Raw genomic sequence first — 23,777 nt, forward strand, 5'->3', positions numbered from 1 at the left:
TTTTTTTAACCCCTTGCGTGCGGGGCGTATTTTCCGCCTGTGCTGACTCCGCCTTGCTCGGGCGGAGTCATGACGGAACGGTTTCGTCATCAGCACAGCTCACCCGTAGCTGATGACGGAACCGTTCTGTCATCAGCACGCAAGGGGTTAAGATGGTTGCCGGTATTAGTACTAAATACAGAGAATATAATAATGAATTGGTACTTGGGATAACAGGATAACAGGGATAAAACTGACTCTGGTGGGATTCGAACCCACAACCTTTGAATATCTTTTTTACATTCACCTAGAAGTCCAATGCGCTATCCATTGCGCCACAGAGCCAATCTGCTATAATGAGGTGCAGAGATGTTCTGAAATGAAATAATGAGCTATTAGCTGTTGATCAGCTTTATAAAGTTCATTTGATACTATAATAATGGCTATATTTTGAATATTGAATTGGTGAAATGATATTCACCGTCTCAGACTACATGATACCATTGGTAAATCTACGTACGACTTAAGTTTAGTCAAATGGCACATAATATGTGAGACAGATGTGTATTTCACAACTCCATGAAAGACGTTTTTGCAATTTTAGTAATGGAATATCTTATTCGTCATGCAGGGGTCCACAAAAAGAGCATACAATTAGAGTACTTTTTCTTTAAAGGAAACAAGCGCCTGAACAGGGACTTGAACCCTGGACCCTCAGATTAAAAGTCTGATGCTCTACCGACTGAGCTATCCAGGCTCTGCTATACTCTACCTTAAAATCAGCTAAACAAATGTGGACGTACACTGACCTACACTTTGTATATTTATATAATTACATATATTAGCAATCAATATTCTAGAGTTTAATAATGAATTGATATTTTAAGCATTTGAAATTTCAGCAGCACACGTAATCCATTATAACTCTGGAAATTTGTACTATCTCATTTTCGGATGACATAGAAATCACGTGTTTAAAATGACACTGTGAAATTAATAAAGGGCCAAATACTATTACTAACTCCTAAATTACATTTTCAGCAGTATCATTGGGAATTTCCTCTTGGGCATAGACTATGCAACATTTTCAAAGCAAACAGTCTCTGTTTAAGTAGACTTTCTTTCACTGCCATTTTGGTAAATGTTTCTGGTGATGGAGAAGCAGGATTGCTGGTTACTGTTTCAATTAGTTATAAAATAGAGGAGGGATAAAATTGACCCAGTTGGTGTTCGAACCCTTAGCGTTTGAATGCTTTTGCTACATTCGCCTAGGACTCCAAGCCGCAATCCATTGCACCAGAGATCCGACCTGATTCAACAAGGTGATCAGAGATTCACAAATAAAAAGATGACCTATAAGTTGTTGACCAACTTTATCAAATTAATCGGACACTAGCTTACATTTTGAACATTGAATTGGATAAAAGATAATCAACATGTCAAACTACATGATACAGTTTGGGTAAGTCTTCTTAACCCTTGTCAAAGAAAGTAGAGCACAGATGGGTATGTAAGGACTCGATCAAGACTTTTTTGAACCATCTGTAATTGGACTTCCCATTCATTGGATCCTGAAAAGAGTATGCAATTGATATACATTTTTTTTAACCAAGCCGCCTGAACAGGGACTTGAACCCTGGACCCTCGGATTAAAAGTCTGATGCTCTACCGACTGAGCTATCCAGGCTCTGAGGCAGCAATACACAAAATGACATTATCAACATTAGGAAGTGTCCCAACTATCACTACGTTTTTTTAACCCCTTGCGTGCGGGGCGTATTTTCCGCCTGTGCTGACTCCGCCTTGCTCGGGCGGAGTCATGACGGAACGGTTTCGTCATCAGCACAGCTCACCCGTAGCTGATGACGGAACCGTTCTGTCATCAGCACGCAAGGGGTTAAGATGGTTGCCGGTATTAGTACTAAATACAGAGAATATAATAATGAATTGGTACTTGGGATAACAGGATAACAGGGATAAAACTGACTCTGGTGGGATTCGAACCCACAACCTTTGAATATCTTTTTTACATTCACCTAGAAGTCCAATGCGCTATCCATTGCGCCACAGAGCCAATCTGCTATAATGAGGTGCAGAGATGTTCTGAAATGAAATAATGAGCTATTAGCTGTTGATCAGCTTTATAAAGTTCATTTGATACTATAACCATGGCTATATTTTGAATATTGAATTGGTGAAATGATATTCACCGTCTCAGACTACATGATACCATTGGTAAATCTACGTACGACTTAAGTTTAGTCAAATGGCACATAATATGTGAGACAGATGTGTATTTCACAACTCCATGAAAGACGTTTTTGCAATTTTAGTAATGGAATATCTTATTCGTCATGCAGGGGTCCACAAAAAGAGCATACAATTAGAGTACTTTTTCTTTAAAGGAAACAAGCGCCTGAACAGGGACTTGAACCCTGGACCCTCAGATTAAAAGTCTGATGCTCTACCGACTGAGCTATCCAGGCTCTGCTATACTCTACCTTAAAATCAGCTAAACAAATGTGGACGTACACTGACCTACACTTTGTATATTTATATAATTACATATATTAGCAATCAATATTCTAGAGTTTAATAATGAATTGATATTTTAAGCATTTGAAATTTCAGCAGCACACGTAATCCATTATAACTCCGGAAATTTGTACTATCTCATTTTCGGATGACATAGAAATCACGTGTTTAAAATGACACTGTGAAATTAATAAAGGGCCAAATACTATTACTAACTCCTAAATTACATTTTCAGCAGTATCATTGGGAATTTCCTCTTGGGCATAGACTATGCAACATTTTCAAAGCAAACAGTCTCTGTTTAAGTAGACTTTCTTTCACTGCCATTTTGGTAAATGTTTCTGGTGATGGAGAAGCAGGATTGCTGGTTACTGTTTCAATTAGTTATAAAATAGAGGAGGGAAAAAATTGACCCAGTTGGTGTTCGAACCCTTAGCGTTTGAATGCTTTTGCTACATTCGCCTAGGACTCCAAGCCGCAATCCATTGCACCAGAGATCCGACCTGATTCAACAAGGTGATCAGAGATTCACAAATAAAAAGATGACCTATAAGTTGTTGACCAACTTTATCAAATTAATCGGACACTAGCTTACATTTTGAACATTGAATTGGATAAAAGATAATCAACATGTCAAACTACATGATACAGTTTGGGTAAGTCTTCTTAACCCTTGTCAAAGAAAGTAGAGCACAGATGGGTATGTAAGGACTCGATCAAGACTTTTTTGAACCATCTGTAATTGGACTTCCCATTCATTGGATCCTGAAAAGAGTATGCAATTGATATACATTTTTTTTAACCAAGCCGCCTGAACAGGGACTTGAACCCTGGACCCTCGGATTAAAAGTCTGATGCTCTACCGACTGAGCTATCCAGGCTCTGAGGCAGCAATACACAAAATGACATTATCAACATTAGGAAGTGTCCCAACTATCACTACGTTTTTTTAACCCCTTGCGTGCGGGGCGTATTTTCCGCCTGTGCTGACTCCGCCTTGCTCGGGCGGAGTCATGACGGAACGGTTTCGTCATCAGCACAGCTCACCCGTAGCTGATGACGGAACCGTTCTGTCATCAGCACGCAAGGGGTTAAGATGGTTGCCGGTATTAGTACTAAATACAGAGAATATAATAATGAATTGGTACTTGGGATAACAGGATAACAGGGATAAAACTGACTCTGGTGGGATTCGAACCCACAACCTTTGAATATCTTTTTTACATTCACCTAGAAGTCCAATGCGCTATCCATTGCGCCACAGAGCCAATCTGCTATAATGAGGTGCAGAGATGTTCTGAAATGAAATAATGAGCTATTAGCTGTTGATCAGCTTTATAAAGTTCATTTGATACTATAACCATGGCTATATTTTGAATATTGAATTGGTGAAATGATATTCACCGTCTCAGACTACATGATACCATTGGTAAATCTACGTACGACTTAAGTTTAGTCAAATGGCACATAATATGTGAGACAGATGTGTATTTCACAACTCCATGAAAGACGTTTTTGCAATTTTAGTAATGGAATATCTTATTCGTCATGCAGGGGTCCACAAAAAGAGCATACAATTAGAGTACTTTTTCTTTAAAGGAAACAACCGCCTGAACAGGGACTTGAACCCTGGACCCTCAGATTAAAAGTCTGATGCTCTACCGACTGAGCTATCCAGGCTCTGCTATACTCTACCTTAAAATCAGCTAAACAAATGTGGACGTACACTGACCTACACTTTGTATATTTATATAATTACATATATTAGCAATCAATATTCTAGAGTTTAATAATGAATTGATATTTTAAGCATTTGAAATTTCAGCAGCACACGTAATCCATTATAACTCCGGAAATTTGTACTATCTCATTTTCGGATGACATAGAAATCACGTGTTTAAAATGACACTGTGAAATTAATAAAGGGCCAAATACTATTACTAACTCCTAAATTACATTTTCAGCAGTATCATTGGGAATTTCCTCTTGGGCATAGACTATGCAACATTTTCAAAGCAAACAGTCTCTGTTTAAGTAGACTTTCTTTCACTGCCATTTTGGTAAATGTTTCTGGTGATGGAGAAGCAGGATTGCTGGTTACTGTTTCAATTAGTTATAACATAGAGGAGGGAAAAAATTGACCCAGTTGGTGTTCGAACCCTTAGCGTTTGAATGCTTTTGCTACATTCGCCTAGGACTCCAAGCCGCAATCCATTGCACCAGAGATCCGACCTGATTCAACAAGGTGATCAGAGATTCACAAATAAAAAGATGACCTATAAGTTGTTGACCAACTTTATCAAATTAATCGGACACTAGCTTACATTTTGAACATTGAATTGGATAAAAGATAATCAACATGTCAAACTACATGATACAGTTTGGGTAAGTCTTCTTAACCCTTGTCAAAGAAAGTAGAGCACAGATGGGTATGTAAGGACTCGATCAAGACTTTTTTGAACCATCTGTAATTGGACTTCCCATTCATTGGATCCTGAAAAGAGTATGCAATTGATATACATTTTTTTTAACCAAGCCGCCTGAACAGGGACTTGAACCCTGGACCCTCGGATTAAAAGTCTGATGCTCTACCGACTGAGCTATCCAGGCTCTGAGGCAGCAATACACAAAATGACATTATCAACATTAGGAAGTGTCCCAACTATCACTACGTTTTTTTAACCCCTTGCGTGCGGGGCGTATTTTCCGCCTGTGCTGACTCCGCCTTGCTCGGGCGGAGTCATGACGGAACGGTTTCGTCATCAGCACAGCTCACCCGTAGCTGATGACGGAACCGTTCTGTCATCAGCACGCAAGGGGTTAAGATGGTTGCCGGTATTAGTACTAAATACAGAGAATATAATAATGAATTGGTACTTGGGATAACAGGATAACAGGGATAAAACTGACTCTGGTGGGATTCGAACCCACAACCTTTGAATATCTTTTTTACATTCACCTAGAAGTCCAATGCGCTATCCATTGCGCCACAGAGCCAATCTGCTATAATGAGGTGCAGAGATGTTCTGAAATGAAATAATGAGCTATTAGCTGTTGATCAGCTTTATAAAGTTCATTTGATACTATAACCATGGCTATATTTTGAATATTGAATTGGTGAAATGATATTCACCGTCTCAGACTACATGATACCATTGGTAAATCTACGTACGACTTAAGTTTAGTCAAATGGCACATAATATGTGAGACAGATGTGTATTTCACAACTCCATGAAAGACGTTTTTGCAATTTTAGTAATGGAATATCTTATTCGTCATGCAGGGGTCCACAAAAAGAGCATACAATTAGAGTACTTTTTCTTTAAAGGAAACAACCGCCTGAACAGGGACTTGAACCCTGGACCCTCAGATTAAAAGTCTGATGCTCTACCAACTGAGCTATCCAGGCTCTGCTATACTCTACCTTAAAATCAGCTAAACAAATGTGGACGTACACTGACCTACACTTTGTATATTTATATAATTACATATATTAGCAATCAATATTCTAGAGTTTAATAATGAATTGATATTTTAAGCATTTGAAATTTCAGCAGCACACGTAATCCATTATAACTCTGGAAATTTGTACTATCTCATTTTCGGATGACATAGAAATCACGTGTTTAAAATGACACTGTGAAATTAATAAAGGGCCAAATACTATTACTAACTCCTAAATTACATTTTCAGCAGTATCATTGGGAATTTCCTCTTGGGCATAGACTATGCAACATTTTCAAAGCAAACAGTCTCTGTTTGAGTAGACTTTCTTTCACTGCCATTTTGGTAAATGTTTCTGGTGATGGAGAAGCAGGATTGCTGGTTACTGTTTCAATTAGTTATAAAATAGAGGAGGGATAAAATTGACCCAGTTGGTGTTCGAACCCTTAGCGTTTGAATGCTTTTGCTACATTCGCCTAGGACTCCAAGCCGCAATCCATTGCACCAGAGATCCGACCTGATTCAACAAGGTGATCAGAGATTCACAAATAAAAAGATGACCTATAAGTTGTTGACCAACTTTATCAAATTAATCGGACACTAGCTTACATTTTGAACATTGAATTGGATAAAAGATAATCAACATGTCAAACTACATGATACAGTTTGGGTAAGTCTTCTTAACCCTTGTCAAAGAAAGTAGAGCACAGATGGGTATGTAAGGACTCGATCAAGACTTTTTTGAACCATCTGTAATTGGACTTCCCATTCATTGGATCCTGAAAAGAGTATGCAATTGATATACATTTTTTTTAACCAAGCCGCCTGAACAGGGACTTGAACCCTGGACCCTCGGATTAAAAGTCTGATGCTCTACCGACTGAGCTATCCAGGCTCTGAGGCAGCAATACACAAAATGACATTATCAACATTAGGAAGTGTCCCAACTATCACTACGTTTTTTTAACCCCTTGCGTGCGGGGCGTATTTTCCGCCTGTGCTGACTCCGCCTTGCTCGGGCGGAGTCATGACGGAACGGTTTCGTCATCAGCACAGCTCACCCGTAGCTGATGACGGAACCGTTCTGTCATCAGCACGCAAGGGGTTAAGATGGTTGCCGGTATTAGTACTAAATACAGAGAATATAATAATGAATTGGTACTTGGGATAACAGGATAACAGGGATAAAACTGACTCTGGTGGGATTCGAACCCACAACCTTTGAATATCTTTTTTACATTCACCTAGAAGTCCAATGCGCTATCCATTGCGCCACAGAGCCAATCTGCTATAATGAGGTGCAGAGATGTTCTGAAATGAAATAATGAGCTATTAGCTGTTGATCAGCTTTATAAAGTTCATTTGATACTATAACCATGGCTATATTTTGAATATTGAATTGGTGAAATGATATTCACCGTCTCAGACTACATGATACCATTGGTAAATCTACGTACGACTTAAGTTTAGTCAAATGGCACATAATATGTGAGACAGATGTGTATTTCACAACTCCATGAAAGACGTTTTTGCAATTTTAGTAATGGAATATCTTATTCGTCATGCAGGGGTCCACAAAAAGAGCATACAATTAGAGTACTTTTTCTTTAAAGGAAACAACCGCCTGAACAGGGACTTGAACCCTGGACCCTCAGATTAAAAGTCTGATGCTCTACCGACTGAGCTATCCAGGCTCTGCTATACTCTACCTTAAAATCAGCTAAACAAATGTGGACGTACACTGACCTACACTTTGTATATTTATATAATTACATATATTAGCAATCAATATTCTAGAGTTTAATAATGAATTGATATTTTAAGCATTTGAAATTTCAGCAGCACACGTAATCCATTATAACTCCGGAAATTTGTACTATCTCATTTTCGGATGACATAGAAATCACGTGTTTAAAATGACACTGTGAAATTAATAAAGGGCCAAATACTATTACTAACTCCTAAATTACATTTTCAGCAGTATCATTGGGAATTTCCTCTTGGGCATAGACTATGCAACATTTTCAAAGCAAACAGTCTCTGTTTAAGTAGACTTTCTTTCACTGCCATTTTGGTAAATGTTTCTGGTGATGGAGAAGCAGGATTGCTGGTTACTGTTTCAATTAGTTATAAAATAGAGGAGGGATAAAATTGACCCAGTTGGTGTTCGAACCCTTAGCGTTTGAATGCTTTTGCTACATTCGCCTAGGACTCCAAGCCGCAATCCATTGCACCAGAGATCCGACCTGATTCAACAAGGTGATCAGAGATTCACAAATAAAAAGATGACCTATAAGTTGTTGACCAACTTTATCAAATTAATCGGACACTAGCTTACATTTTGAACATTGAATTGGATAAAAGATAATCAACATGTCAAACTACATGATACAGTTTGGGTAAGTCTTCTTAACCCTTGTCAAAGAAAGTAGAGCACAGATGGGTATGTAAGGACTCGATCAAGACTTTTTTGAACCATCTGTAATTGGACTTCCCATTCATTGGATCCTGAAAAGAGTATGCAATTGATATACATTTTTTTTAACCAAGCCGCCTGAACAGGGACTTGAACCCTGGACCCTCGGATTAAAAGTCTGATGCTCTACCGACTGAGCTATCCAGGCTCTGAGGCAGCAATACACAAAATGACATTATCAACATTAGGAAGTGTCCCAACTATCACTACGTTTTTTTAACCCCTTGCGTGCGGGGCGTATTTTCCGCCTGTGCTGACTCCGCCTTGCTCGGGCGGAGTCATGACGGAACGGTTTCGTCATCAGCACAGCTCACCCGTAGCTGATGACGGAACCGTTCTGTCATCAGCACGCAAGGGGTTAAGATGGTTGCCGGTATTAGTACTAAATACAGAGAATATAATAATGAATTGGTACTTGGGATAACAGGATAACAGGGATAAAACTGACTCTGGTGGGATTCGAACCCACAACCTTTGAATATCTTTTTTACATTCACCTAGAAGTCCAATGCGCTATCCATTGCGCCACAGAGCCAATCTGCTATAATGAGGTGCAGAGATGTTCTGAAATGAAATAATGAGCTATTAGCTGTTGATCAGCTTTATAAAGTTCATTTGATACTATAACCATGGCTATATTTTGAATATTGAATTGGTGAAATGATATTCACCGTCTCAGACTACATGATACCATTGGTAAATCTACGTACGACTTAAGTTTAGTCAAATGGCACATAATATGTGAGACAGATGTGTATTTCACAACTCCATGAAAGACGTTTTTGCAATTTTAGTAATGGAATATCTTATTCGTCATGCAGGGGTCCACAAAAAGAGCATACAATTAGAGTACTTTTTCTTTAAAGGAAACAACCGCCTGAACAGGGACTTGAACCCTGGACCCTCAGATTAAAAGTCTGATGCTCTACCGACTGAGCTATCCAGGCTCTGCTATACTCTACCTTAAAATCAGCTAAACAAATGTGGACGTACACTGACCTACACTTTGTATATTTATATAATTACATATATTAGCAATCAATATTCTAGAGTTTAATAATGAATTGATATTTTAAGCATTTGAAATTTCAGCAGCACACGTAATCCATTATAACTCCGGAAATTTGTACTATCTCATTTTCGGATGACATAGAAATCACGTGTTTAAAATGACACTGTGAAATTAATAAAGGGCCAAATACTATTACTAACTCCTAAATTACATTTTCAGCAGTATCATTGGGAATTTCCTCTTGGGCATAGACTATGCAACATTTTCAAAGCAAACAGTCTCTGTTTAAGTAGACTTTCTTTCACTGCCATTTTGGTAAATGTTTCTGGTGATGGAGAAGCAGGATTGCTGGTTACTGTTTCAATTAGTTATAAAATAGAGGAGGGAAAAAATTGACCCAGTTGGTGTTCGAACCCTTAGCGTTTGAATGCTTTTGCTACATTCGCCTAGGACTCCAAGCCGCAATCCATTGCACCAGAGATCCGACCTGATTCAACAAGGTGATCAGAGATTCACAAATAAAAAGATGACCTATAAGTTGTTGACCAACTTTATCAAATTAATCGGACACTAGCTTACATTTTGAACATTGAATTGGATAAAAGATAATCAACATGTCAAACTACATGATACAGTTTGGGTAAGTCTTCTTAACCCTTGTCAAAGAAAGTAGAGCACAGATGGGTATGTAAGGACTCGATCAAGACTTTTTTGAACCATCTGTAATTGGACTTCCCATTCAATGGATCCTGAAAAGAGTATGCAATTGATATACATTTTTTTTAACCAAGCCGCCTGAACAGGGACTTGAACCCTGGACCCTCGGATTAAAAGTCTGATGCTCTACCGACTGAGCTATCCAGGCTCTGAGGCAGCAATACACAAAATGACATTATCAACATTAGGAAGTGTCCCAACTATCACTACGTTTTTTTAACCCCTTGCGTGCGGGGCGTATTTTCCGCCTGTGCTGACTCCGCCTTGCTCGGGCGGAGTCATGACGGAACGGTTTCGTCATCAGCACAGCTCACCCGTAGCTGATGACGGAACCGTTCTGTCATCAGCACGCAAGGGGTTAAGATGGTTGCCGGTATTAGTACTAAATACAGAGAATATAATAATGAATTGGTACTTGGGATAACAGGATAACAGGGATAAAACTGACTCTGGTGGGATTCGAACCCACAACCTTTGAATATCTTTTTTACATTCACCTAGAAGTCCAATGCGCTATCCATTGCGCCACAGAGCCAATCTGCTATAATGAGGTGCAGAGATGTTCTGAAATGAAATAATGAGCTATTAGCTGTTGATCAGCTTTATAAAGTTCATTTGATACTATAACCATGGCTATATTTTGAATATTGAATTGGTGAAATGATATTCACCGTCTCAGACTACATGATACCATTGGTAAATCTACGTACGACTTAAGTTTAGTCAAATGGCACATAATATGTGAGACAGATGTGTATTTCACAACTCCATGAAAGACGTTTTTGCAATTTTAGTAATGGAATATCTTATTCGTCATGCAGGGGTCCACAAAAAGAGCATACAATTAGAGTACTTTTTCTTTAAAGGAAACAACCGCCTGAACAGGGACTTGAACCCTGGACCCTCAGATTAAAAGTCTGATGCTCTACCGACTGAGCTATCCAGGCTCTGCTATACTCTACCTTAAAATCAGCTAAACAAATGTGGACGTACACTGACCTACACTTTGTATATTTATATAATTACATATATTAGCAATCAATATTCTAGAGTTTAATAATGAATTGATATTTTAAGCATTTGAAATTTCAGCAGCACACGTAATCCATTATAACTCCGGAAATTTGTACTATCTCATTTTCGGATGACATAGAAATCACGTGTTTAAAATGACACTGTGAAATTAATAAAGGGCCAAATACTATTACTAACTCCTAAATTACATTTTCAGCAGTATCATTGGGAATTTCCTCTTGGGCATAGACTATGCAACATTTTCAAAGCAAACAGTCTCTGTTTAAGTAGACTTTCTTTCACTGCCATTTTGGTAAATGTTTCTGGTAATGGAGAAGCAGGATTGCTGGTTACTGTTTCAATTAGTTATAAAATAGAGGAGGGATAAAATTGACCCAGTTGGTGTTCGAACCCTTAGCGTTTGAATGCTTTTGCTACATTCGCCTAGGACTCCAAGCCGCAATCCATTGCACCAGAGATCCGACCTGATTCAACAAGGTGATCAGAGATTCACAAATAAAAAGATGACCTATAAGTTGTTGACCAACTTTATCAAATTAATCGGACACTAGCTTACATTTTGAACATTGAATTGGATAAAAGATAATCAACATGTCAAACTACATGATACAGTTTGGGTAAGTCTTCTTAACCCTTGTCAAAGAAAGTAGAGCACAGATGGGTATGTAAGGACTCGATCAAGACTTTTTTGAACCATCTGTAATTGGACTTCCCATTCATTGGATCCTGAAAAGAGTATGCAATTGATATACATTTTTTTAACCAAGCCGCCTGAACAGGGACTTGAACCCTGGACCCTCGGATTAAAAGTCTGATGCTCTACCGACTGAGCTATCCAGGCTCTGAGGCAGCAATACACAAAATGACATTATCAACATTAGGAAGTGTCCCAACTATCACTACGTTTTTTTAACCCCTTGCGTGCGGGGCGTATTTTCCGCCTGTGCTGACTCCGCCTTGCTCGGGCGGAGTCATGACGGAACGGTTTCGTCATCAGCACAGCTCACCCGTAGCTGATGACGGAACCGTTCTGTCATCAGCACGCAAGGGGTTAAGATGGTTGCCGGTATTAGTACTAAATACAGAGAATATAATAATGAATTGGTACTTGGGATAACAGGATAACAGGGATAAAACTGACTCTGGTGGGATTCGAACCCACAACCTTTGAATATCTTTTTTACATTCACCTAGAAGTCCAATGCGCTATCCATTGCGCCACAGAGCCAATCTGCTATAATGAGGTGCAGAGATGTTCTGAAATGAAATAATGAGCTATTAGCTGTTGATCAGCTTTATAAAGTTCATTTGATACTATAACCATGGCTATATTTTGAATATTGAATTGGTGAAATGATATTCACCGTCTCAGACTACATGATACCATTGGTAAATCTACGTACGACTTAAGTTTAGTCAAATGGCACATAATATGTGAGACAGATGTGTATTTCACAACTCCATGAAAGACGTTTTTGCAATTTTAGTAATGGAATATCTTATTCGTCATGCAGGGGTCCACAAAAAGAGCATACAATTAGAGTACTTTTTCTTTAAAGGAAACAACCGCCTGAACAGGGACTTGAACCCTGGACCCTCAGATTAAAAGTCTGATGCTCTACCGACTGAGCTATCCAGGCTCTGCTATACTCTACCTTAAAATCAGCTAAACAAATGTGGACGTACACTGACCTACACTTTGTATATTTATATAATTACATATATTAGCAATCAATATTCTAGAGTTTAATAATGAATTGATATTTTAAGCATTTGAAATTTCAGCAGCACACGTAATCCATTATAACTCCGGAAATTTGTACTATCTCATTTTCGGATGACATAGAAATCACGTGTTTAAAATGACACTGTGAAATTAATAAAGGGCCAAATACTATTACTAACTCCTAAATTACATTTTCAGCAGTATCATTGGGAATTTCCTCTTGGGCATAGACTATGCAACATTTTCAAAGCAAACAGTCTCTGTTTAAGTAGACTTTCTTTCACTGCCATTTTGGTAAATGTTTCTGGTGATGGAGAAGCAGGATTGCTGGTTACTGTTTCAATTAGTTATAAAATAGAGGAGGGAAAAAATTGACCCAGTTGGTGTTCGAACCCTTAGCGTTTGAATGCTTTTGCTACATTCGCCTAGGACTCCAAGCCGCAATCCATTGCACCAGAGATCCGACCTGATTCAACAAGGTGATCAGAGATTCACAAATAAAAAGATGACCTATAAGTTGTTGACCAACTTTATCAAATTAATCGGACACTAGCTTACATTTTGAACATTGAATTGGATAAAAGATAATCAACATGTCAAACTACATGATACAGTTTGGGTAAGTCTTCTTAACCCTTGTCAAAGAAAGTAGAGCACAGATGGGTATGTAAGGACTCGATCAAGACTTTTTTGAACCATCTGTAATTGGACTTCCCATTCATTGGATCCTGAAAAGAGTATGCAATTGATATACATTTTTTTTAACCAAGCCGCCTGAACAGGGACTTGAACCCTGGACCCTCGGATTAAAAGTCTGATGCTCTACCGACTGAGCTATCCAGGCTCTGAGGCAGCAATACACAAAATGACATTATCAACATTAGGAAGTGTCCCAACTATCACTACGTTTTTTTAACCCCTTGCGTGCGGGGCGTATTTTCCGCCTGTGCTGACTCCGCCTTGCTCGGGCGGAGTCATGACGGAACGGTTTCGTCATCAGCACAGCTCACCCGTAGCTGATGACGGAACCGTTCTGTCATCAGCACGCAAGGGGTTAAGATGGTTGCCGGTATTAGTACTAAATACAGAGAATATAATAATGAATTGGTACTTGGGATAACAGGATAACAGGGATAAAACTGACTCTGGTGGGATTCGAACCCACAACCTTTGAATATCTTTTTTACATTCACCTAGAAGTCCAATGCGCTATCCATTGCGCCACAGAGCCAATCTGCTATAATGAGGTGCAGAGATGTTCTGAAATGAAATAATGAGCTATTAGCTGTTGATCAGCTTTATAAAGTTCATTTGATACTATAACCATGGCTATATTTTGAATATTGAATTGGTGAAATGATATTCACCGTCTCAGACTACATGATACCATTGGTAAATCTACGTACGACTTAAGTTTAGTCAAATGGCACATAATATGTGAGACAGATGTGTATTTCACAACTCCATGAAAGACGTTTTTGCAATTTTAGTAATGGAATATCTTATTCGTCATGCAGGGGTCCACAAAAAGAGCATACAATTAGAGTACTTTTTCTTTAAAGGAAACAACCGCCTGAACAGGGACTTGAACCCTGGACCCTCAGATTAAAAGTCTGATGCTCTACCGACTGAGCTATCCAGGCTCTGCTATACTCTACCTTAAAATCAGCTAAACAAATGTGGACGTACACTGACCTACACTTTGTATATTTATATAATTACATATATTAGCAATCAATATTCTAGAGTTTAATAATGAATTGATATTTTAAGCATTTGAAATTTTAGCAGCACACGTAATCCATTATAACTCCGGAAATTTGTACTATCTCATTTTCGGATGACATAGAAATCACGTGTTTAAAATGACACTGTGAAATTAATAAAGGGCCAAATACTATTACTAACTCCTAAATTACATTTTCAGCAGTATCATTGGGAATTTCCTCTTGGGCATAGACTATGCAACATTTTCAAAGCAAACAGTCTCTGTTTAAGTAGACTTTCTTTCACTGCCATTTTGGTAAATGTTTCTGGTGATGGAGAAGCAGGATTGCTGGTTACTGTTTCAATTAGTTATAAAATAGAGGAGGGAAAAAATTGACCCAGTTGGTGTTCGAACCCTTAGCGTTTGAATGCTTTTGCTACATTCGCCTAGGACTCCAAGCCGCAATCCATTGCACCAGAGATCCGACCTGATTCAACAAGGTGATCAGAGATTCACAAATAAAAAGATGACCTATAAGTTGTTGACCAACTTTATCAAATTAATCGGACACTAGCTTACATTTTGAACATTGAATTGGATAAAAGATAATCAACATGTCAAACTACATGATACAGTTTGGGTAAGTCTTCTTAACCCTTGTCAAAGAAAGTAGAGCACAGATGGGTATGTAAGGACTCGATCAAGACTTTTTTGAACCATCTGTAATTGGACTTCCCATTCATTGGATCCTGAAAAGAGTATGCAATTGATATACATTTTTTTTAACCAAGCCGCCTGAACAGGGACTTGAACCCTGGACCCTCGGATTAAAAGTCTGATGCTCTACCGACTGAGCTATCCAGGCTCTGAGGCAGCAATACACAAAATGACATTATCAACATTAGGAAGTGTCCCAACTATCACTACGTTTTTTTAACCCCTTGCGTGCGGGGCGTATTTTCCGCCTGTGCTGACTCCGCCTTGCTCGGGCGGAGTCATGACGGAACGGTTTCGTCATCAGCACAGCTCACCCGTAGCTGATGACGGAACCGTTCTGTCATCAGCACGCAAGGGGTTAAGATGGTTGCCGGTATTAGTACTAAATACAGAGAATATAATAATGAATTGGTACTTGGGATAACAGGATAACAGGGATAAAACTGACTCTGGTGGGATTCGAACCCACAACCTTTGAATATCTTTTTTACATTCACCTAGAAGTCCAATGCGCTATCCATTGCGCCACAGAGCCAATCTGCTATAATGAGGTGCAGAGATGTTCTGAAATGAAATAATGAGCTATTAGCTGTTGATCAGCTTTATAAAGTTCATTTGATACTATAACCATGGCTATATTTTGAATATTGAATTGGTGAAATGATATTCACCGTCTCAGACTACATGATACCATTGGTAAATCTACGTACGACTTAAGTTTAGTCAAATGGCACATAATATGTGAGACAGATGTGTATTTCACAACTCCATGAAAGACGTTTTTGCAATTTTAGTAATGGAATATCTTATTCGTCATGCAGGGGTCCACAAAAAGAGCATACAATTAGAGTACTTTTTCTTTAAAGGAAACAACCGCCTGAACAGGGACTTGAACCCTGGACCCTCAGATTAAAAGTCTGATGCTCTACCAACTGAGCTATCCAGGCTCTGCTATACTCTACCTTAAAATCAGCTAAACAAATGTGGACGTACACTGACCTACACTTTGTATATTTATATAATTACATATATTAGCAATCAATATTCTAGAGTTTAATAATGAATTGATATTTTAAGCATTTGAAATTTCAGCAGCACACGTAATCCATTATAACTCTGGAAATTTGTACTATCTCATTTTCGGATGACATAGAAATCACGTGTTTAAAATGACACTGTGAAATTAATAAAGGGCCAAATACTATTACTAACTCCTAAATTACATTTTCAGCAGTATCATTGGGAATTTCCTCTTGGGCATAGACTATGCAACATTTTCAAAGCAAACAGTCTCTGTTTGAGTAGACTTTCTTTCACTGCCATTTTGGTAAATGTTTCTGGTGATGGAGAAGCAGGATTGCTGGTTACTGTTTCAATTAGTTATAAAATAGAGGAGGGATAAAATTGACCCAGTTGGTGTTCGAACCCTTAGCGTTTGAATGCTTTTGCTACATTCGCCTAGGACTCCAAGCCGCAATCCATTGCACCAGAGATCCGACCTGATTCAACAAGGTGATCAGAGATTCACAAATAAAAAGATGACCTATAAGTTGTTGACCAACTTTATCAAATTAATCGGACACTAGCTTACATTTTGAACATTGAATTGGATAAAAGATAATCAACATGTCAAACTACATGATACAGTTTGGGTAAGTCTTCTTAACCCTTGTCAAAGAAAGTAGAGCACAGATGGGTATGTAAGGACTCGATCAAGACTTTTTTGAACCATCTGTAATTGGACTTCCCATTCATTGGATCCTGAAAAGAGTATGCAATTGATATACATTTTTTTTAACCAAGCCGCCTGAACAGGGACTTGAACCCTGGACCCTCGGATTAAAAGTCTGATGCTCTACCGACTGAGCTATCCAGGCTCTGAGGCAGCAATACACAAAATGACATTATCAACATTAGGAAGTGTCCCAACTATCACTACGTTTTTTTAACCCCTTGCGTGCGGGGCGTATTTTCCGCCTGTGCTGACTCCGCCTTGCTCGGGCGGAGTCATGACGGAACGGTTTCGTCATCAGCACAGCTCACCCGTAGCTGATGACGGAACCGTTCTGTCATCAGCACGCAAGGGGTTAAGATGGTTGCCGGTATTAGTACTAAATACAGAGAATATAATAATGAATTGGTACATGGGATAACAGGATAACAGGGATAAAACTGACTCTGGTGGGATTCGAACCCACAACCTTTGAATATCTTTTTTACATTCACCTAGAAGTCCAATGCGCTATCCATTGCGCCACAGAGCCAATCTGCTATAATGAGGTGCAGAGATGTTCTGAAATGAAATAATGAGCTATTAGCTGTTGATCAGCTTTATAAAGTTCATTTGATACTATAACCATGGCTATATTTTGAATATTGAATTGGTGAAATGATATTCACCGTCTCAGACTACATGATACCATTGGTAAATCTACGTACGACTTAAGTTTAGTCAAATGGCACATAATATGTGAGACAGATGTGTATTTCACAACTCCATGAAAGACGTTTTTGCAATTTTAGTAATGGAATATCTTATTCGTCATGCAGGGGTCCACAAAAAGAGCATACAATTAGAGTACTTTTTCTTTAAAGGAAACAACCGCCTGAACAGGGACTTGAACCCTGGACCCTCAGATTAAAAGTCTGATGCTCTACCGACTGAGCTATCCAGGCTCTGCTATACTCTACCTTAAAATCAGCTAAACAAATGTGGACGTACACTGACCTACACTTTGTATATTTATATAATTACATATATTAGCAATCAATATTCTAGAGTTTAATAATGAATTGATATTTTAAGCATTTGAAATTTCAGCAGCACACGTAATCCATTATAACTCCGGAAATTTGTACTATCTCATTTTCGGATGACATAGAAATCACGTGTTTAAAATGACACTGTGAAATTAATAAAGGGCCAAATACTATTACTAACTCCTAAATTACATTTTCAGCAGTATCATTGGGAATTTCCTCTTGGGCATAGACTATGCAACATTTTCAAAGCAAACAGTCTCTGTTTAAGTAGACTTTCTTTCACTGCCATTTTGGTAAATGTTTCTGGTGATGGAGAAGCAGGATTGCTGGTTACTGTTTCAATTAGTTATAAAATAGAGGAGGGAAAAAATTGACCCAGTTGGTGTTCGAACCCTTAGCGTTTGAATGCTTTTGCTACATTCGCCTAGGACTCCAAGCCGCAATCCATTGCACCAGAGATCCGACCTGATTCAACAAGGTGATCAGAGATTCACAAATAAAAAGATGACCTATAAGTTGTTGACCAACTTTATCAAATTAATCGGACACTAGCTTACATTTTGAACATTGAATTGGATAAAAGATAATCAACATGTCAAACTACATGATACAGTTTGGGTAAGTCTTCTTAACCCTTGTCAAAGAAAGTAGAGCACAGATGGGTATGTAAGGACTCGATCAAGACTTTTTTGAACCATCTGTAATTGGACTTCCCATTCATTGGATCCTGAAAAGAGTATGCAATTGATATACATTTTTTTTAACCAAGCCGCCTGAACAGGGACTTGAACCCTGGACCCTCGGATTAAAAGTCTGATGCTCTACCGACTGAGCTATCCAGGCTCTGAGGCAGCAATACACAAAATGACATTATCAACATTAGGAAGTGTCCCAACTATCACTACGTTTTTTTAACCCCTTGCGTGCGGGGCGTATTTTCCGCCTGTGCTGACTCCGCCTTGCTCGGGCGGAGTCATGACGGAACGGTTTCGTCATCAGCACAGCTCACCCGTAGCTGATGACGGAACCGTTCTGTCATCAGCACGCAAGGGGTTAAGATGGTTGCCGGTATTAGTACTAAATACAGAGAATATAATAATGAATTGGTACTTGGGATAACAGGATAACAGGGATAAAACTGACTCTGGTGGGATTCGAACCCACAACCTTTGAATATCTTTTTTACATTCACCTAGAAGTCCAATGCGCTATCCATTGCGCCACAGAGCCAATCTGCTATAATGAGGTGCAGAGATGTTCTGAAATGAAATAATGAGCTATTAGCTGTTGATCAGCTTTATAAAGTTCATTTGATACTATAATAATGGCTATATTTTGAATATTGAATTGGTGAAATGATATTCACCGTCTCAGACTACATGATACCATTGGTAAATCTACGTACGACTTAAGTTTAGTCAAATGGCACATAATATGTGAGACAGATGTGTATTTCACAACTCCATGAAAGACGTTTTTGCAATTTTAGTAATGGAATATCTTATTCGTCATGCAGGGGTCCACAAAAAGAGCATACAATTAGAGTACTTTTTCTTTAAAGGAAACAAGCGCCTGAACAGGGACTTGAACCCTGGACCCTCAGATTAAAAGTCTGATGCTCTACCGACTGAGCTATCCAGGCTCTGCTATACTCTACCTTAAAATCAGCTAAACAAATGTGGACGTACACTGACCTACACTTTGTATATTTATATAATTACATATATTAGCAATCAATATTCTAGAGTTTAATAATGAATTGATATTTTAAGCATTTGAAATTTCAGCAGCACACGTAATCCATTATAACTCTGGAAATTTGTACTATCTCATTTTCGGATGACATAGAAATCACGTGTTTAAAATGACACTGTGAAATTAATAAAGGGCCAAATACTATTACTAACTCCTAAATTACATTTTCAGCAGTATCATTGGGAATTTCCTCTTGGGCATAGACTATGCAACATTTTCAAAGCAAACAGTCTCTGTTTAAGTAGACTTTCTTTCACTGCCATTTTGGTAAATGTTTCTGGTGATGGAGAAGCAGGATTGCTGGTTACTGTTTCAATTAGTTATAAAATAGAGGAGGGATAAAATTGACCCAGTTGGTGTTCGAACCCTTAGCGTTTGAATGCTTTTGCTACATTCGCCTAGGACTCCAAGCCGCAATCCATTGCACCAGAGATCCGACCTGATTCAACAAGGTGATCAGAGATTCACAAATAAAAAGATGACCTATAAGTTGTTGACCAACTTTATCAAATTAATCGGACACTAGCTTACATTTTGAACATTGAATTGGATAAAAGATAATCAACATGTCAAACTACATGATACAGTTTGGGTAAGTCTTCTTAACCCTTGTCAAAGAAAGTAGAGCACAGATGGGTATGTAAGGACTCGATCAAGACTTTTTTGAACCATCTGTAATTGGACTTCCCATTCATTGGATCCTGAAAAGAGTATGCAATTGATATACATTTTTTTTAACCAAGCCGCCTGAACAGGGACTTGAACCCTGGACCCTCGGATTAAAAGTCTGATGCTCTACCGACTGAGCTATCAAGGCTCTGAGGCAGCAATACACAAAATGACATTATCAACATTAGGAAGTGTCCCAACTATCACTACGTTTTTTTAACCCCTTGCGTGCGGGGCGTATTTTCCGCCTGTGCTGACTCCGCCTTGCTCGGGCGGAGTCATGACGGAACGGTTTCGTCATCAGCACAGCTCACCCGTAGCTGATGACGGAACCGTTCTGTCATCAGCACGCAAGGGGTTAAGATGGTTGCCGGTATTAGTACTAAATACAGAGAATATAATAATGAATTGGTACTTGGGATAACAGGATAACAGGGATAAAACTGACTCTGGTGGGATTCGAACCCACAACCTTTGAATATCTTTTTTACATTCACCTAGAAGTCCAATGCGCTATCCATTGCGCCACAGAGCCAATCTGCTATAATGAGGTGCAGAGATGTTCTGAAATGAAATAATGAGCTATTAGCTGTTGATCAGCTTTATAAAGTTCATTTGATACTATAACCATGGCTATATTTTGAATATTGAATTGGTGAAATGATATTCACCGTCTCAGACTACATGATACCATTGGTAAATCTACGTACGACTTAAGTTTAGTCAAATGGCACATAATATGTGAGACAGATGTGTATTTCACAACTCCATGAAAGACGTTTTTGCAATTTTAGTAATGGAATATCTTATTCGTCATGCAGGGGTCCACAAAAAGAGCATACAATTAGAGTACTTTTTCTTTAAAGGAAACAAGCGCCTGAACAGGGACTTGAACCCTGGACCCTCAGATTAAAAGTCTGATGCTCTACCGACTGAGCTATCCAGGCTCTGCTATACTCTACCTTAAAATCAGCTAAACAAATGTGGACGTACACTGACCTACACTTTGTATATTTATATAATTACATATATTAGCAATCAATATTCTAGAGTTTAATAATGAATTGATATTTTAAGCATTTGAAATTTCAGCAGCACACGTAATCCATTATAACTCCGGAAATTTGTACTATCTCATTTTCGGATGACATAGAAATCACGTGTTTAAAATGACACTGTGAAATTAATAAAGGGCCAAATACTATTACTAACTCCTAAATTACATTTTCAGCAGTATCATTGGGAATTTCCTCTTGGGCATAGACTATGCAACATTTTCAAAGCAAACAGTCTCTGTTTAAGTAGACTTTCTTTCACTGCCATTTTGGTAAATGTTTCTGGTGATGGAGAAGCAGGATTGCTGGTTACTGTTTCAATTAGTTATAAAATAGAGGAGGGAAAAAATTGACCCAGTTGGTGTTCGAACCCTTAGCGTTTGAATGCTTTTGCTACATTCGCCTAGGACTCCAAGCCGCAATCCATTGCACCAGAGATCCGACCTGATTCAACAAGGTGATCAGAGATTCACAAATAAAAAGATGACCTATAAGTTGTTGACCAACTTTATCAAATTAATCGGACACTAGCTTACATTTTGAACATTGAATTGGATAAAAGATAATCAACATGTCAAACTACATGATACAGTTTGGGTAAGTCTTCTTAACCCTTGTCAAAGAAAGTAGAGCACAGATGGGTATGTAAGGACTCGATCAAGACTTTTTTGAACCATCTGTAATTGGACTTCCCATTCATTGGATCCTGAAAAGAGTATGCAATTGATATACATTTTTTTTAACCAAGCCGCCTGAACAGGGACTTGAACCCTGGACCCTCGGATTAAAAGTCTGATGCTCTACCGACTGAGCTATCCAGGCTCTGAGGCAGCAATACACAAAATGACATTATCAACATTAGGAAGTGTCCCAACTATCACTACGTTTTTTTAACCCCTTGCGTGCGGGGCGTATTTTCCGCCTGTGCTGACTCCGCCTTGCTCGGGCGGAGTCATGACGGAACGGTTTCGTCATCAGCACAGCTCACCCGTAGCTGATGACGGAACCGTTCTGTCATCAGCACGCAAGGGGTTAAGATGGTTGCCGGTATTAGTACTAAATACAGAGAATATAATAATGAATTGGTACTTGGGATAACAGGATAACAGGGATAAAACTGACTCTGGTGGGATTCGAACCCACAACCTTTGAATATCTTTTTTACATTCACCTAGAAGTCCAATGCGCTATCCATTGCGCCACAGAGCCAATCTGCTATAATGAGGTGCAGAGATGTTCTGAAATGAAATAATGAGCTATTAGCTGTTGATCAGCTTTATAAAGTTCATTTGATACTATAACCATGGCTATATTTTGAATATTGAATTGGTGAAATGATATTCACCGTCTCAGACTACATGATACCATTGGTAAATCTACGTACGACTTAAGTTTAGTCAAATGGCACATAATATGTGAGACAGATGTGTATTTCACAACTCCATGAAAGACGTTTTTGCAATTTTAGTAATGGAATATCTTATTCGTCATGCAGGGGTCCACAAAAAGAGCATACAATTAGAGTACTTTTTCTTTAAAGGAAACAACCGCCTGAACAGGGACTTGAACCCTGGACCCTCAGATTAAAAGTCTGATGCTCTACCGACTGAGCTATCCAGGCTCTGCTATACTCTACCTTAAAATCAGCTAAACAAATGTGGACGTACACTGACCTACACTTTGTATATTTATATAATTACATATATTAGCAATCAATATTCTAGAGTTTAATAATGAATTGATATTTTAAGCATTTGAAATTTCAGCAGCACACGTAATCCATTATAACTCCGGAAATTTGTACTATCTCATTTTCGGATGACATAGAAATCACGTGTTTAAAATGACACTGTGAAATTAATAAAGGGCCAAATACTATTACTAACTCCTAAATTACATTTTCAGCAGTATCATTGGGAATTTCCTCTTGGGCATAGACTATGCAACATTTTCAAAGCAAACAGTCTCTGTTTAAGTAGACTTTCTTTCACTGCCATTTTGGTAAATGTTTCTGGTGATGGAGAAGCAGGATTGCTGGTTACTGTTTCAATTAGTTATAAAATAGAGGAGGGAAAAAATTGACCCAGTTGGTGTTCGAACCCTTAGCGTTTGAATGCTTTTGCTACATTCGCCTAGGACTCCAAGCCGCAATCCATTGCACCAGAGATCCGACCTGATTCAACAAG

At 38.6% G+C, this 23,777-nt stretch overlaps 28 non-coding genes across 28 annotated transcripts; all 28 read right to left on the bottom strand.

Moving 5' to 3' along the window:
- Positions 1-233: 233 nt before the first annotated feature.
- Positions 234-324, bottom strand: TRNAR-UCU (transfer RNA arginine (anticodon UCU)). The gene is given in 2 exon segments: positions 234-269; positions 288-324. It is a non-coding gene; the product is annotated as a tRNA-Arg (tRNA).
- Positions 325-663: 339 nt separating this feature from the next.
- On the bottom strand, positions 664-736 carry TRNAK-UUU (transfer RNA lysine (anticodon UUU)). The gene has a single exon. It is a non-coding gene; the product is annotated as a tRNA-Lys (tRNA).
- Positions 737-1,962: 1,226 nt separating this feature from the next.
- Positions 1,963-2,053, bottom strand: TRNAR-UCU (transfer RNA arginine (anticodon UCU)). Its single transcript is given in 2 exon segments — positions 1,963-1,998; positions 2,017-2,053. It is a non-coding gene; the product is annotated as a tRNA-Arg (tRNA).
- A 339-nt stretch (positions 2,054-2,392) lies between these two features.
- Positions 2,393-2,465, bottom strand: TRNAK-UUU (transfer RNA lysine (anticodon UUU)). The gene has a single exon. It is a non-coding gene; the product is annotated as a tRNA-Lys (tRNA).
- Positions 2,466-3,691: 1,226 nt separating this feature from the next.
- On the bottom strand, positions 3,692-3,782 carry TRNAR-UCU (transfer RNA arginine (anticodon UCU)). The gene is given in 2 exon segments: positions 3,692-3,727; positions 3,746-3,782. It is a non-coding gene; the product is annotated as a tRNA-Arg (tRNA).
- Positions 3,783-4,121: 339 nt separating this feature from the next.
- On the bottom strand, positions 4,122-4,194 carry TRNAK-UUU (transfer RNA lysine (anticodon UUU)). Its single transcript has one exon. It is a non-coding gene; the product is annotated as a tRNA-Lys (tRNA).
- A 1,226-nt stretch (positions 4,195-5,420) lies between these two features.
- TRNAR-UCU (transfer RNA arginine (anticodon UCU)) lies at positions 5,421-5,511 on the bottom strand. Its single transcript is given in 2 exon segments — positions 5,421-5,456; positions 5,475-5,511. It is a non-coding gene; the product is annotated as a tRNA-Arg (tRNA).
- A 339-nt stretch (positions 5,512-5,850) lies between these two features.
- Positions 5,851-5,923, bottom strand: TRNAK-UUU (transfer RNA lysine (anticodon UUU)). The gene has a single exon. It is a non-coding gene; the product is annotated as a tRNA-Lys (tRNA).
- A 1,226-nt stretch (positions 5,924-7,149) lies between these two features.
- Positions 7,150-7,240, bottom strand: TRNAR-UCU (transfer RNA arginine (anticodon UCU)). Its single transcript is given in 2 exon segments — positions 7,150-7,185; positions 7,204-7,240. It is a non-coding gene; the product is annotated as a tRNA-Arg (tRNA).
- A 339-nt stretch (positions 7,241-7,579) lies between these two features.
- Positions 7,580-7,652, bottom strand: TRNAK-UUU (transfer RNA lysine (anticodon UUU)). The gene has a single exon. It is a non-coding gene; the product is annotated as a tRNA-Lys (tRNA).
- A 1,226-nt stretch (positions 7,653-8,878) lies between these two features.
- On the bottom strand, positions 8,879-8,969 carry TRNAR-UCU (transfer RNA arginine (anticodon UCU)). Its single transcript is given in 2 exon segments — positions 8,879-8,914; positions 8,933-8,969. It is a non-coding gene; the product is annotated as a tRNA-Arg (tRNA).
- Positions 8,970-9,308: 339 nt separating this feature from the next.
- On the bottom strand, positions 9,309-9,381 carry TRNAK-UUU (transfer RNA lysine (anticodon UUU)). The gene has a single exon. It is a non-coding gene; the product is annotated as a tRNA-Lys (tRNA).
- A 1,226-nt stretch (positions 9,382-10,607) lies between these two features.
- Positions 10,608-10,698, bottom strand: TRNAR-UCU (transfer RNA arginine (anticodon UCU)). Its single transcript is given in 2 exon segments — positions 10,608-10,643; positions 10,662-10,698. It is a non-coding gene; the product is annotated as a tRNA-Arg (tRNA).
- Positions 10,699-11,037: 339 nt separating this feature from the next.
- Positions 11,038-11,110, bottom strand: TRNAK-UUU (transfer RNA lysine (anticodon UUU)). The gene has a single exon. It is a non-coding gene; the product is annotated as a tRNA-Lys (tRNA).
- Positions 11,111-12,335: 1,225 nt separating this feature from the next.
- On the bottom strand, positions 12,336-12,426 carry TRNAR-UCU (transfer RNA arginine (anticodon UCU)). Its single transcript is given in 2 exon segments — positions 12,336-12,371; positions 12,390-12,426. It is a non-coding gene; the product is annotated as a tRNA-Arg (tRNA).
- A 339-nt stretch (positions 12,427-12,765) lies between these two features.
- Positions 12,766-12,838, bottom strand: TRNAK-UUU (transfer RNA lysine (anticodon UUU)). Its single transcript has one exon. It is a non-coding gene; the product is annotated as a tRNA-Lys (tRNA).
- A 1,226-nt stretch (positions 12,839-14,064) lies between these two features.
- TRNAR-UCU (transfer RNA arginine (anticodon UCU)) lies at positions 14,065-14,155 on the bottom strand. The gene is given in 2 exon segments: positions 14,065-14,100; positions 14,119-14,155. It is a non-coding gene; the product is annotated as a tRNA-Arg (tRNA).
- A 339-nt stretch (positions 14,156-14,494) lies between these two features.
- Positions 14,495-14,567, bottom strand: TRNAK-UUU (transfer RNA lysine (anticodon UUU)). Its single transcript has one exon. It is a non-coding gene; the product is annotated as a tRNA-Lys (tRNA).
- A 1,226-nt stretch (positions 14,568-15,793) lies between these two features.
- On the bottom strand, positions 15,794-15,884 carry TRNAR-UCU (transfer RNA arginine (anticodon UCU)). Its single transcript is given in 2 exon segments — positions 15,794-15,829; positions 15,848-15,884. It is a non-coding gene; the product is annotated as a tRNA-Arg (tRNA).
- Positions 15,885-16,223: 339 nt separating this feature from the next.
- TRNAK-UUU (transfer RNA lysine (anticodon UUU)) lies at positions 16,224-16,296 on the bottom strand. Its single transcript has one exon. It is a non-coding gene; the product is annotated as a tRNA-Lys (tRNA).
- Positions 16,297-17,522: 1,226 nt separating this feature from the next.
- Positions 17,523-17,613, bottom strand: TRNAR-UCU (transfer RNA arginine (anticodon UCU)). Its single transcript is given in 2 exon segments — positions 17,523-17,558; positions 17,577-17,613. It is a non-coding gene; the product is annotated as a tRNA-Arg (tRNA).
- A 339-nt stretch (positions 17,614-17,952) lies between these two features.
- TRNAK-UUU (transfer RNA lysine (anticodon UUU)) lies at positions 17,953-18,025 on the bottom strand. Its single transcript has one exon. It is a non-coding gene; the product is annotated as a tRNA-Lys (tRNA).
- A 1,226-nt stretch (positions 18,026-19,251) lies between these two features.
- TRNAR-UCU (transfer RNA arginine (anticodon UCU)) lies at positions 19,252-19,342 on the bottom strand. Its single transcript is given in 2 exon segments — positions 19,252-19,287; positions 19,306-19,342. It is a non-coding gene; the product is annotated as a tRNA-Arg (tRNA).
- Positions 19,343-19,681: 339 nt separating this feature from the next.
- Positions 19,682-19,754, bottom strand: TRNAK-UUU (transfer RNA lysine (anticodon UUU)). Its single transcript has one exon. It is a non-coding gene; the product is annotated as a tRNA-Lys (tRNA).
- A 1,226-nt stretch (positions 19,755-20,980) lies between these two features.
- TRNAR-UCU (transfer RNA arginine (anticodon UCU)) lies at positions 20,981-21,071 on the bottom strand. Its single transcript is given in 2 exon segments — positions 20,981-21,016; positions 21,035-21,071. It is a non-coding gene; the product is annotated as a tRNA-Arg (tRNA).
- Positions 21,072-21,410: 339 nt separating this feature from the next.
- Positions 21,411-21,483, bottom strand: TRNAK-UUU (transfer RNA lysine (anticodon UUU)). The gene has a single exon. It is a non-coding gene; the product is annotated as a tRNA-Lys (tRNA).
- Positions 21,484-22,709: 1,226 nt separating this feature from the next.
- Positions 22,710-22,800, bottom strand: TRNAR-UCU (transfer RNA arginine (anticodon UCU)). Its single transcript is given in 2 exon segments — positions 22,710-22,745; positions 22,764-22,800. It is a non-coding gene; the product is annotated as a tRNA-Arg (tRNA).
- A 339-nt stretch (positions 22,801-23,139) lies between these two features.
- Positions 23,140-23,212, bottom strand: TRNAK-UUU (transfer RNA lysine (anticodon UUU)). The gene has a single exon. It is a non-coding gene; the product is annotated as a tRNA-Lys (tRNA).
- Positions 23,213-23,777: the final 565 nt, after the last annotated feature.

This window comes from Lissotriton vulgaris, unplaced genomic scaffold (genome assembly GCF_964263255.1).
Source record: "Lissotriton vulgaris unplaced genomic scaffold, aLisVul1.2 SCAFFOLD_1527, whole genome shotgun sequence".
Classification (NCBI taxonomy): domain Eukaryota; kingdom Metazoa; phylum Chordata; class Amphibia; order Caudata; family Salamandridae; genus Lissotriton; species Lissotriton vulgaris.